Raw genomic sequence first — 12,445 nt, 5'->3', positions numbered from 1 at the left:
TCTGGTGTTTGTAGGTAGTGTTAGTAGTCTACCAAGTGGCACCCGGTACAGGTGGGCTTGGGACAGACTAGGCACAGTGGCCCGGTGTACCAAGTGGCACCCGGTTGGTGGGCTTGGGAACCCTGCACACATCGTTTGGGGCCGTAAGCGACACCCCGGCCGGATCTCCTTGCGGATGGAACCCGAATAGGCGATAAACCTGGACTAGAGACTTGTTCGGTTAGTCAGGTCGTGGCCGACTCCCTCGCCCGGCTTCCGCTTGAAGGTTGCCGAGGTACATGACGTGTACAAGGCGGTAAGTGGCGAGAGCGTGTGTGAAGAAGTACACCCCTGCAGGGTTATCATTATCTATTCGAATAGCCGGATTCCTCGGATATGGAAACTTGGACCCCTTGCATAGTTCATAGACAAGTGAAAGTGGATACTCTAAAATACGCAAGATAAGCGTGAGTGCTATGGATGGCGTTCTCGTAGGGAGACGAGAGCGGATCCATAGTGGTGTATTGATATGGTGAATATGTGGACTCGTGTGCGCCACCTCAAAAGAGTTACATTGCAGTCGTAGTTCAGGATAGCCACCGAGTCAAAGCTGGCTTGCTGCAGTCAAACCCCTCCACCCCCTTGTTGATAATGGTGCATATGTAGATAGATCTGATGTAAGTCTTGCTGGGTACATTTGTACTCACGTTTGCCTATTTTATGTTTTGCAGAGAGACTTCAATCTCACTAGTAGTTCCGCGTGGACTTCGACGTTTAGCTTGTTACCTCAGCTACGATCTTGTGCCCTCGGCAGGATCTGGTAGATAGTCAGGCTTCTCAGCCTTTTTCATTTATAAATGTCTGTACTCAGACATGATAGCTTCCGCTTGTGTTTTGACTTGTATGCTCTGAGTGTTGGGTCATGAGACCCATGTTTGTAATATCTCGCTCCTCGGAGCCTATTGAATAACTACTTGAGTCGTAGAGTCATTTTGTGATGCCATGTTGTATTGCACATATCGAGCATATTGTGTGTATGTTATTGAAATGCTCGATATGTGTGGGATCTGACTATCTAGTTGTTTATCTTTAGTAGCCTCTCTTACCGGGAAATGTCTCCTAGTGTTTCCACCGAGCCATGGTAGCTTGCTACTGCTCCAGAACAATTAGGCTGGCCGGCATGTGTCCTTCTTCGTTCCGGTGTCTGTCCCTTCGGGGAAATGTCACGCGATGAATACCAGAGTCCTGTTAGCCCGCTACAGCCCGGTTCACCGGAGTCCTGCTAGCCTAGTGCTACAGCCTGGATTCACTCGCTGATGACCGACAAGTTCGATGTTGGGTCATGGATGCCTGTCCCTATAAGTTTGTGCCACTTTGGGTTTACGACTAGCCATGTCAGCCCAGGCTCCTTATCATATGGATGCTAGCGACACTATCATATACGTGTGCCAAAAGACGCAAACGGTCCCGGGCAAAGGTAAGGCGACACCCGTGGGAGTACCGTGCGTGAGGCCGCAAAGTGATATGAGGTGTTACATGCTAGATCGATGTGGCATTGAGTCGGGGTCCTGACAGCGTTGGTATCAGAGCTTGACTGCCTGTAGGATTACCAAGCCAAACTGGTCGAAGTTGAGTCTAGAAATGCTTTAGTTATATATGGGAATTGATTGTGGGATGGAACGTAAGGCTCTTTTTACTCCTTATACCTCATGGCCTTCTGATCTGAGTCATCTTATCTTTCCTACGGGGTTAAGGAACTAGGTTTTCTCTTCTTTCTATCAGGATCACGTGTTACTAATCTGTAGACTTATAAGATGGTTGGACTTAAGCCTCGTTTCAGTTCCTACTACTTCTGTATGATTTTTGTTGATCTCGAGACCTTGATATTGTGCTTCTGAGTGGTTATGCCACCATTTTTGTGAATGTCTCAAATCTTTTCTGAGCATTTACAGCCGTTATGCTGTCCGAGTCATCCCAGGTTTCTAAACAATCTGACGCATTTGCAAAATTCTTTCCCTCTGGTTTCGATGTTCCTTTATGCCAGCTCAATCACACTAATTGTTGAGTTGAGGTATTCTATTGCCTTGACATTTATGTTGGAGTTATTATTATGACCCTAGTTGTCTTAGGGGATCATCTAGTAATTTAGCCATGATTTGTGTCCCAGTGTGATGATTCTGGCCTTTATTCTCGAAAGCATCCCGTGATGCCACTTAGTTAGTAGGCATTTCACTTCTGGGTTTTGAACCCGAGATTCACCCTACTTACATCATGTTGATAATTGCTAGCTCCTTTAGGATATTAGTAACCATGTGATAGTCCTCGAGGTCCGTGGTATTTCCTTCTTCCAATTACCATGAACCATTCTTGGCAGGAGTTCTTCTGAACCAAAAGATGACAACAAGAGTGCTCTCGATGAGTTCTCCATGCTATATTGTGACTCTGCCAGCTCAACCTTTCTGCATGGGTTATCCGGAAGAAATATGTTGAACTTGGTTCGACATACTAACCTATGCATCCACAACTCAGAAAATTATATGTTCCTTTGAGTTGTTCTCCTTAGTTGCATTCTGACCCTCGTCCATCAATTGATAGTCAAGAGTATGCGTGCGTTCGTTTATCGATGCCTATTACTCTTGTGGTCCGTCAAGCCATTCTATCGCGGAATGACTAGGAGAAACAAACTCCAGTACCTCATCCTTATCTAGGATTGGGTCAAAGTAGTTGTATTCCGCAGATCAAATGCCAATCCAGCTTTTGGCTCTGTTCTACCTTGGAGTATTACCCCCTTTATGTCAGAATTGTCATGAGAACTGCACCAACTCTCATGAATTTTGACGTAGTGATACTTCTCACCATCATTAGTCATTCCTCGGCCCTCGCGTTGATGCAACCGGAATACCGACAAATGAATTGTGATGTGTGAAATCAATACTCCTAGCAACCTCGTTGCTTGGTAGTTAAAGGATAATAATTTTATTCTTAGTATGTTGGTTATTGAATCACCATTCTAAGATTGATCGTGCTACCAAGTCCTTATTTTGGTGCACCCTTCGATTGATGAGTTAGGATCTTGTCAAGTCCTCACCCATTTCATCATATCGTCTTGCCCTGAAAAGCAAGATTATTCTCGAGCTTAGTAACATATCGGTGGTTCGTGATTTCCGAAAATCTTCTCGGAAGTATTACCAGGTTGTCACCTGACCGCTATGTTGAGCTCGTGATCAAGTTGGTTTCTTGTGAACCACCTTCTCTCCAAGAATCTGTGTTAGATATCCCTGAGCTAGTTGGTTAAGCTAGACAACAACTTGGAGGGTTGGAAGATAAAAGCTTGTCTGACTTAGTTCATTCCAAAGGGATATTCTTGTGTAGTGTGTGTTGAAGAAAGATGATATCTTCATCGATTGGTCCCTGTGATCAGTTGTTGGACCTATTGTCTTATCAATCCTTTGATTTGAGTGTGGGCTATCGTCAAATCAAGTCAGAACCAACGATGTTCGTAATGTTGTCTTACTCGTGGTTGATCCCTCAAGCATACACCATTATATCTTTTGGGTCTGACCAATGCTATCACCGTGTTCACACGATGGTGGAAGTCCAGTGATATGGAAATTACGATGAGTTGTTGTTGAGTCCATTGACAACATCCTTATTTCCTCCATGATGTTGTTGAACATTAAGTTAGTGTTGGAAACTTTTGAAAGCATTTTCTTCATGCTAGCTCATGAAGTACTTGTTTGATGAAAGGAGTGACTTCCTTTGATTCACGTGCATTTTGATGTAAGTTGCCGTCGTGAATTCGAGAAAGTTTGTTTTTGCTCCTTTGGAATCATCCCAAGTCGGTCATGCACGTGCGAAGAGTTCTGTGGTCTGTTAGACTGATCATCTTCATTCCATATGTATATCCTAGCACACCAAGCCACTGATTGACTCGTTCAAGGAAAAGAAGTCTATGCTTGGGATCTAATCCATGGACTTGCGTAAAGACTTCGATATCCTCGATGATGGCTCCCAACCAGAACTCGGTAGTGTTTTATTGTAAGACTACCATGTGGGCATGCTTGTCCGGAACAACGTGTTCACATGTTTGTAGCAGAACCAGCTCATGTTTTGGAGCTTGCTATCGTAGTTCATTTCCTAAGAATCTCGCAACGTCATCTCGTCGATTTGTGTTGCAAACTTTCATTTTTCTTCCTAGACTCGATGAGTCTGGAATATCCTGACACCAACCAGATCTGAATCTCAGGCAGATATGATGGGTTGGAACATTTCCCAAGAACTATAATGTTGGTCCCTCGATAACCGGTAAAGTGGATGTCGTGGCCAACACACCCAGCCGGAAGACCTATTATTGTAGTATCTTGTTTGAGGAAGTTGGCCACCTCCCCATAAGGATTTCGTAGGATTTACCTCCATAACTGTTCCTTATGGATTCTATTGCTCCCGAAGTCCGACCTTTACTTGATGTTCTAGTTATCAAACCATATCTATGAATGGGTTACACTAGCACGTCAAGGAGAACATTAGAAGCGGAGTGCTAAATGTCTCTCGGTCGATCATCTAGATTTTGTTTCCTTGGCCTCGCTAGGGTGAAACCTCAGTTGATGTTATCTTCCTATGCATTTGCATCGTCCATCATTGTTCATCATGGTGGTATGTTGTGTTGCCAGGATCCTTGACACGGATGTTTGTAAAACCTTGATGAATATGGAAATGCTCAAGTTCTTGAGAGCACGCACAAGCGCTACGTGTTATCATCGGCACTAACTGGGTTTCCTCTCAGTTTCCTCGGCAATGCTATGACCTCTTCAAACAGTGAATTCACTCCCTATTGTTGGGCTCTTCCCCAGTTACCAGAATCATTCCCAGCATTTGCATTTTGTTCCCAGCTTGCACCACCAATGTGCCATTCTACCATGGGTCTCTTCCATTTCCGGTGATAAGCAAATTCATCCATTGCGTTGTCTTCAACAAGGTAATCCACATCATCCAAGTCCGAATATGCCATTCTACCGACCCCCTCCAAACGATTGGTCGAGAATTGCCTTAAATTGGTATAAAGAGTTTCAATGATCTTTGAATCAAAAGTAATTCTTTTTTCCACTTAAGGGGATATATCTACGAGTCACCATCCCTAAGGTGCCCCGTTATGGTGCCATATCAACTCAACTCCTCGCTACGTGGACAATCGTTTACCACCTTCTTAAGTGTGGAATTGTTGTCTACCTAGTGAACCTTCGTCATCCATCTCTTTCCACCCCTCCTGATGTGTATCTCGTGTCTCAACCGAGAGATGGTCCTATGTCTCATTCCGTGAGTTGTTCGATCTTCGAGAAGATCGACCCTTCTAGAGTCTCCTTCTTCCCTCCATGTCATGTTGACAGGATTTCTCAGAACAAGACTTCAAGACAATGATGGTGAATGAATCAACGTTCAACTGAAGTGCACCCTGGATCGTGAAGATTATACTAGTTTGCGTTCCCCCTTCACCTTACCCTACGCTTGAATCTCGGGACGAGATTTTTGTTTAGTGGGGGTGAGTTGTCACAGCCCTAGAATATTGTTTGTAAATAGTTGCATCTTCATCCAGGCATCATATTTAAATTTCTGAAACATGAATTGAGGATTGTTGAAGCCTCAAAACTTTAATTAAAAGCAGGGCAAAAGAACCCTGGAAATTGCATTCAGTGTTTCCAAAATGGCCTTAAATAATGTTGGTTATATTTGGCAAAGGTTTTTGCACCAAACCAAAGATAAGTAGCATTTTTGAGGAATATTTTGGGCACTGAATTTAAATCATTACTTTATTTGCATTTGGAATTATATTCATATAATTAGAATATAATTTCAAATACCCCTGAAATATTTTATAAGCTTTTGGAAAAGTCCATCTAGCAATATAAAATATTCAGAGGAGTTTTGGCATTGTTTGAATTATTTTAAATTCAAAACAGTGGCAAAATAAATTAAATATAAATAAACAGAACAGAAAAAAATAAAAGAGCAGAAGCCTACCTGGCGCTTACCTGTCCAGCCCAGCTGGCCCAGCTCCTCCCGCTGGCCCAGCCCACCGCCGCCTCCCTCCCCTGTCGCCTTCCTCCTCTGCCAGGAGGACGGGCACGCGCCCGGCGCGCGCGGCCACGCGCCCCGGCCACCTCCTCCCTGCCTGGCTGCCTCTTCCTCCCCTGGTCCCTCCCGCGACGCCACGCAGCCCCCGACCCCCTCTCACTTCTCCCTCACTCTCCCGCGTCCTCATCCTCTCCCCGGAACACTCTCCCCCTCCTCTGTTCCCCTCACCCGAATGGAGCCCATCGCCGCCGCTCGCCATAACCACGGCCACCGGGCCTCCCTCGCTCCCTCTACTAGCCCAGAAGCTCCGCCTCGACCCCCTCTTTCCTCTCCACCAAGCCACGAGGCCCCGGACGCGCTGCAACGCCGCCACGATCGTCGTTTCCGTCGCCGGCCACCGAAGCTCACCGCCGTCGATTCGCGACGTCTGGCGCGTCTCCGAGCCCACTGAGCCACCCTGCTGCCTCCCTGTGAGCTTGCCGTCGTTTCCCCTCACCTCTCTCTCTCGCGCGCGCCCTGTAGCCGCCGCCCCACGAGCACCCGAAGCCGCCGTCCGCCATGGCCGGTGAGCTTCATGCTCCCGGGCTCCTCCACCTGCGCTCGTTGCCTTCGAGTGCTCCTGACGACCCCAGTAATCCGTAGAGGCCCTCAGCTCACCTCGCCGTGCCGTGTAACGCCGAACCCGAGCACGCCCGAGCTCCGGCCGCCGCTGCCGAGCTCGGGGCCATCGTCTCCGGCCGCCCTAGCTGCTGCTGCTTGCTGAAACGGGCGCGGGTGAGCTCCAGCTCCCCGTAGCCGCTCTCCTCCGTCCATTTGGACGCCGGAGGAGCGAACCCGAGCCCTCCGCCGCGCCTGTTGCCACCGGCGACGAACCGCCGGCGTGTTAGGCCCTGTTGACCAGGGGTTTGACCTCCCCTGGGTCATTTACATGTGGGCCCGGGGCCCTGCTAATTTAGTTTAGATGCTAATTAAATTTTAGCTAACCCACTGACTCACTGACAGGTGGGGCCCAGCCCTATTAATTAACCCAGTTCAGTTTAATTAAATTCTAACTAAACTAATTTCACTGACCAGTGGACCCCACTGGTCAGGTTTGACCTGGGACGCCCAGTTGACTCTACTGACGTCACAGTGACGTGGGGCTGACGCAATAAGTATTTTCTGGATTTAAAAATAATCAGGAAATTCCAGAAAATAGCTAAAACTTCAATAGATCATAGAAAATTAACCGTAGCTCCAAATTAAATAATTTATATATGAAAAATTATCAGAAAAATTCAAGGAATCCATCTGTACCATTTTCATGCATGTTAGAACAACTTATAGCTGCTGTTTAGCACAAATCAATTAAATGGCATTTGAATAATCACATATGGAGTTTAAATTTGAATCTTGTATTCAAACCAACTTCATTTAATCTGTTGCTAGTTGCATTAGCTCAAAACACCAGCATGTTGCCATGTCATAGCATGCATCATATTGTGCATTGCATTGATTGTGTTTCCTTCTGTTTGCCGGTGTTGCTCCCCCTCGGTAGACGCTGTACCGGTGATGTGATCGTTGACACTGATGAAGACTCAATGTTATCTTCAAAAGTGCCAGGCAAGCAAAACCCCCTTGTTCATTCCGATAAAATCCCACTCTCTCGCTCCTGCTCTCTTTTACTGCATTAGGACAACAGCGATTCAACTGTTATTTGCTGCGGTAGCTGAACCCCTTTATCCTTTGCATGACCTGTCATTCCACAGTAAATAGATGAAACCCACTAGCATGAGTAGGAGTTGTTTGAGCCCTGTTGTGCCTACTCATTCATGCTTGTTTGTCATGCCTGCTATTGCTTAGAGTTGAGTCAAGTCTGATTCATCGGGGATGAATCAGAGGCGTGTGAACATGTCCTACTGTGTGTGAGTTAAGTGTGTGAACACGATTTGGTAAAGGTAGCAGTGAGAGGCCATGTAGGAGTACATGGTGGGTTGTCTCATTGCAGCCGTCCTTAGGAACTGAGTTCTGTGTTTGTGATCCATGACCAGCTACTACCACACATTGGAATGCTTAAGTGCCCCTCTCGACTTATTAATCAACATGATCTCTGTCCAGGAGTTGCAACTAGTTTCTGGTGTTTGTAGGTAGTGTTAGTAGTCTACCAAGTGGCACCCGGTACAGGTGGGCTTGGGACAGACTAGGCACAGTGGCCCGGTGTACCAAGTGGCACCCGGTTGGTGGGCTTGGGAACCCTGCACACATCGTTTGGGGCCATAAGCGACACCCCGGCCGGATCTCCTTGCGGATGGAACCCGAATAGGCGATAAACCTGGACTAGAGACTTGTTCGGTTAGTCAGGTCGTGGCCGACTCCCTCGCCCGGCTTCTGCTTGAAGGTTGCCGAGGTACATGACGTGTACAGGGCGGTAAGTGGCGAGAGCGTGTGTGAAGAAGTACACCCCTGCAGGGTTATCATTATCTATTCGAATAGCCGGATTCCTCGGATATGGAAACTTGGACCCCTTGCATAGTTCATAGACAAGTGAAAGTGGATACTCTAAAATACGCAAGATAAGCGTGAGTGCTATGGATGGCATTCTCGTAGGGAGACGAGAGCGGATCCATAGTGGTGTATTGATATGGTGAATATGTGGACTCGTGTGCGCCACCTCAAAAGAGTTACATTGCAGTCGTAGTTCAGGATAGCCACCGAGTCAAAGCTGGCTTGCTGCAGTCAAACCCCTCCACCCCCTTGTTGATAATGGTGCATATGTAGATAGATCTGATGTAAGTCTTGCTGGGTACATTTGTACTCACGTTTGCCTATTTGATGTTTTGCAGAGAGACTTCAATCTCACTAGTAGTTCCGCGTGGACTTCGACGTTTAGCTTGTTACCTCAGCTACGATCTTGTGCCCTCGGCAGGATCTGGTAGATAGTCAGGCTTCTCAGCCTTTTTCATTTATAAATGTCTGTACTCAGACATGATAGCTTCCGCTTGTGTTTTGACTTGTATGCTCTGAGTGTTGGGTCATGAGACCCATGTTTGTAATATCTCGCTCCTCGGAGCCTATTGAATAACTACTTGAGTCGTAGAGTCATTTTGTGATGCCATGTTGTATTGCACATATCGAGCATATTGTGTGTATGTTATTGAAATGCTCGGTATGTGTGGGATCTGACTATCTAGTTGTTTATCTTTAGTAGCCTCTCTTACCGGGAAATGTCTCCTAGTGTTTCCACCGAGCCATGGTAGCTTGCTACTGCTCCGGAACACTTAGGCTGGCCGGCATGTGTCCTTCTTCGTTTCGGTGTCTGTCCCTTCGGGGAAATGTCACGCGATGAATACCAGAGTCCTGTTAGCCCGCTACAGCCCGGTTCACCGGAGTCCTGCTAGCCTAGTGCTACAGCCTGGATTCACTCGCTGATGACCGACACGTTCGATGTTGGGTCATGGATGCCTGTCCCTGTAAGTTTGTGCCACTTTGGGTTTACGACTAGCCATGTCAGCCCGGGCTCCTTATCATATGGATGCTAGCGACACTATCATATACGTGTGCCAAAAGACGCAAACGGTCCCGGGCAAAGGTAAGGCGACACCCGTGGGAGTACCGTGCGTGAGGCCGCAAAGTGATATGAGGTGTTACATGCTAGATCGATGTGGCATTGAGTCGGGGTCCTGACAGCCAACAAGGTACTCAACCAGTGGCGTCTTCCCCCTCCTCCTGTGAGATCGGCAAGTACAGCTGTGGTCAAGCATAACACCAAGTCTGCCAAGGTCAACTTGCTGAATGCATCTCAGGCAGAGGACTCACCAGATGTGATCATGGGTAACCTTCCTGTTAATGACATTCCCGCAAGAGTTCTTTTTGACACTGGTGCATCCTTATCATTTTTATCGAAGCCTTTTGCATTTATGCATGATGTGCATACTATTGATTTGCCTAAGCCGATAGCGGTTTCTTCTCCGGGTTTGTTCATGAACACCAAAATGATGGCTCCGGATGTTACTATCACGTTGGGCGATTACAAGTTTCTTTCTTCTCCAATGGTTCTTGGTAACTCGGATATTGATCTTATTCTCGGAATGGATTGGCTTTCTAAGCACAAGGCGCATCTTGATTGTGCAGCCAGGCAGATTCAATTGACTCATTCGTCTGAGGATGTAATTGTCTTTACCGCTCGTGATGATACCATCCCTCTGTTTTCTCTCAATGAGAAGGGTGAACTTGATGCTATCTTGCAAATTCCAGTCGTTTGCGAATATCAAGACGTCTTTCCAGAAGAGCTTCCAGGAATGCGTCCGCACCGGCCAGTTGAATTCGTTATTGATCTTGAGCCCGACACGGAACCTGTTTGCAAGTGTCCTTACAAGCTCGGACCTGAAGGGTTGAATGAGCTGAAGAAGCAACTCGATATTCAAGAGAAAATGGGTCTCATCCGGCCTAGTTCTTCTCCGTGGGGTTGTGGTGTTCTTTTTGTGAAGAAGAAGGATGGAACGGACCGACTTTGTGTTGATTACCGTCCATTGAACAAGAAGACCATCAAGAACAAATACCCACTTCCCAACATCAACGAGCTGTTCGAACAACTCAAAGGTGCCCAAGTATTTTCCAAGCTTGATCTCTGTATGGGTTATCATCAGATTCGAATCCGTGAGCAAGATATTCCCAAGACGGATTTCAGGACAAGCTATGGTTCATATGAATACACTGTCATGTCTTTTGGCCTCGTCAATGCTCCTCCAACATTCTCTCGCATGATGAACTTCATCTTCAACGCCTACACCAATGACTTCGCTTTGGTCTATCTCGACGACATTCTGGTTTTCTCGAAGAACAAGGAAGATCATGCCAAGCACTTGTGTTTGGTACTCGATAAGCTCAGGGAACACCAGTTCTACGCCAAGTTCTCCAAGTGTGAATTTTGGCTCGATGAGGTTCTTTATCTTGGTCATATCATCTCTGCCAAGGGCATTGTCATGAATCCTGAGAAGATGTCTGGAATTGTGAATTGGGAACCTCCTCAGAACGTGAAGCAACTCCGTAGCTTCCTCGGTCTCACAAGCTATTGCCAACGATTCGTTGAAAACTTTTCTAAGATCGCGAAGCCTCTCTCGAATCTTCTCCAGAAACACGTCAAGTACGTTTGGTCTCCGGAGTGTGACATTGCTTTCAACACTTTGAAAGAGAAATTGATCACTGCTCCAGTTCTGACTCCGCCTGATGAATCCAAGCCGTACGAGGTCTTTTGTGATGCCTCTCTCCAAGGTCTTGGCATAGTATTGATGCAAGAGAAGAAAGTTTTTGCTTATACTTCTCGCCAGTTGAAGCCTAATGAGAAGAATTACCCCACTCATGATCTCGAGTTGGCGGCAGTTGTGCATGCTCTTTTTACTTGGACACATCTCTTATTAGGAAGAAAAGTGGACATTTTCACTGATCACAAGAGTCTCAAGTACATCTTCACTCAGCCTAATCTCAACCTCAGGCAAACTCGATTGGTCGAAATGATTCAAGGGTATAATACGAGTATCGAGTATACTCCAGGCAAGGCCAATGTGATTCCTGACGCATTGAGCAGGAAAACTTGCTGCAACAGTCTGATACTTAAGCCTTATCAACCCGAGCTTTGTGAAGCTTTCTGCAAACTTAATCTGCAAGTTGTTCCTCAAGGTTTCCTCGCCAACCTTCAAATCTCTCCTACCTTGGAAGACCAGATTCGCCAAGCCCAGCTTCTTGATGCTATGGTGAAAAAGGTGAAGATTGGGATTGCCAAGAGTCAACCCAAGTACAAGTGCTACCGCCTGGATGACAAGGATACTCTCTTCTTCGAGGATCGTATTGTTGTACCCAAAGGTGACCTCCGTAAAGTGATCATGAACGAGGCTCACAATTCTCTCCTATCCATCCACCCTGGGAGCACGAAGATGTATTAGGACCTCAAGCAGGCTTATTGGTGGACTCGAATGAAGCGCGGGATTGCTCAATTCATGAATGAATGTGATGTCTGCAGAAGAGTGAAGGCAGAACACCAAAGGCCAGCAGGTCTCCTCCAACCTCTTGCCATTCCAGAATGGAAGTTTGACCACATTGAAATGGACTTCGTGACTGGGTTTCCAAAGTCCAAGCGTGGCAATGATGCTATATTCATTGTCATCGACAAACTCACTAAAGTTGCTCATTTTCTGCCTATCAAAGAGTCAATCACTGCAGCTCAATTGGCAGAACTCTATACCTCTTGTATTGTCTCTCTGCACGGTATTCCACAAGTGATCTCTTCAGACCATGGCAGCATCTTTACCTCAAAGTTTTGGGATTCTTTTCAGAAGGCCATGGGCACCAACATCCGCTTCAACACAGCTTTCCATCCTCAAACTAGCGGTCAAGTCGAGCGTGTCAACCAGATTCTTGAAGA

This window comes from Triticum aestivum, chromosome 2A (assembly GCF_018294505.1).
Source record: "Triticum aestivum cultivar Chinese Spring chromosome 2A, IWGSC CS RefSeq v2.1, whole genome shotgun sequence".
Classification (NCBI taxonomy): Eukaryota; Viridiplantae; Streptophyta; class Magnoliopsida; order Poales; family Poaceae; genus Triticum; species Triticum aestivum.
The sequence above is the reverse complement of the archived record's forward strand: the minus strand, read 5'-3'. Positions refer to the sequence as shown.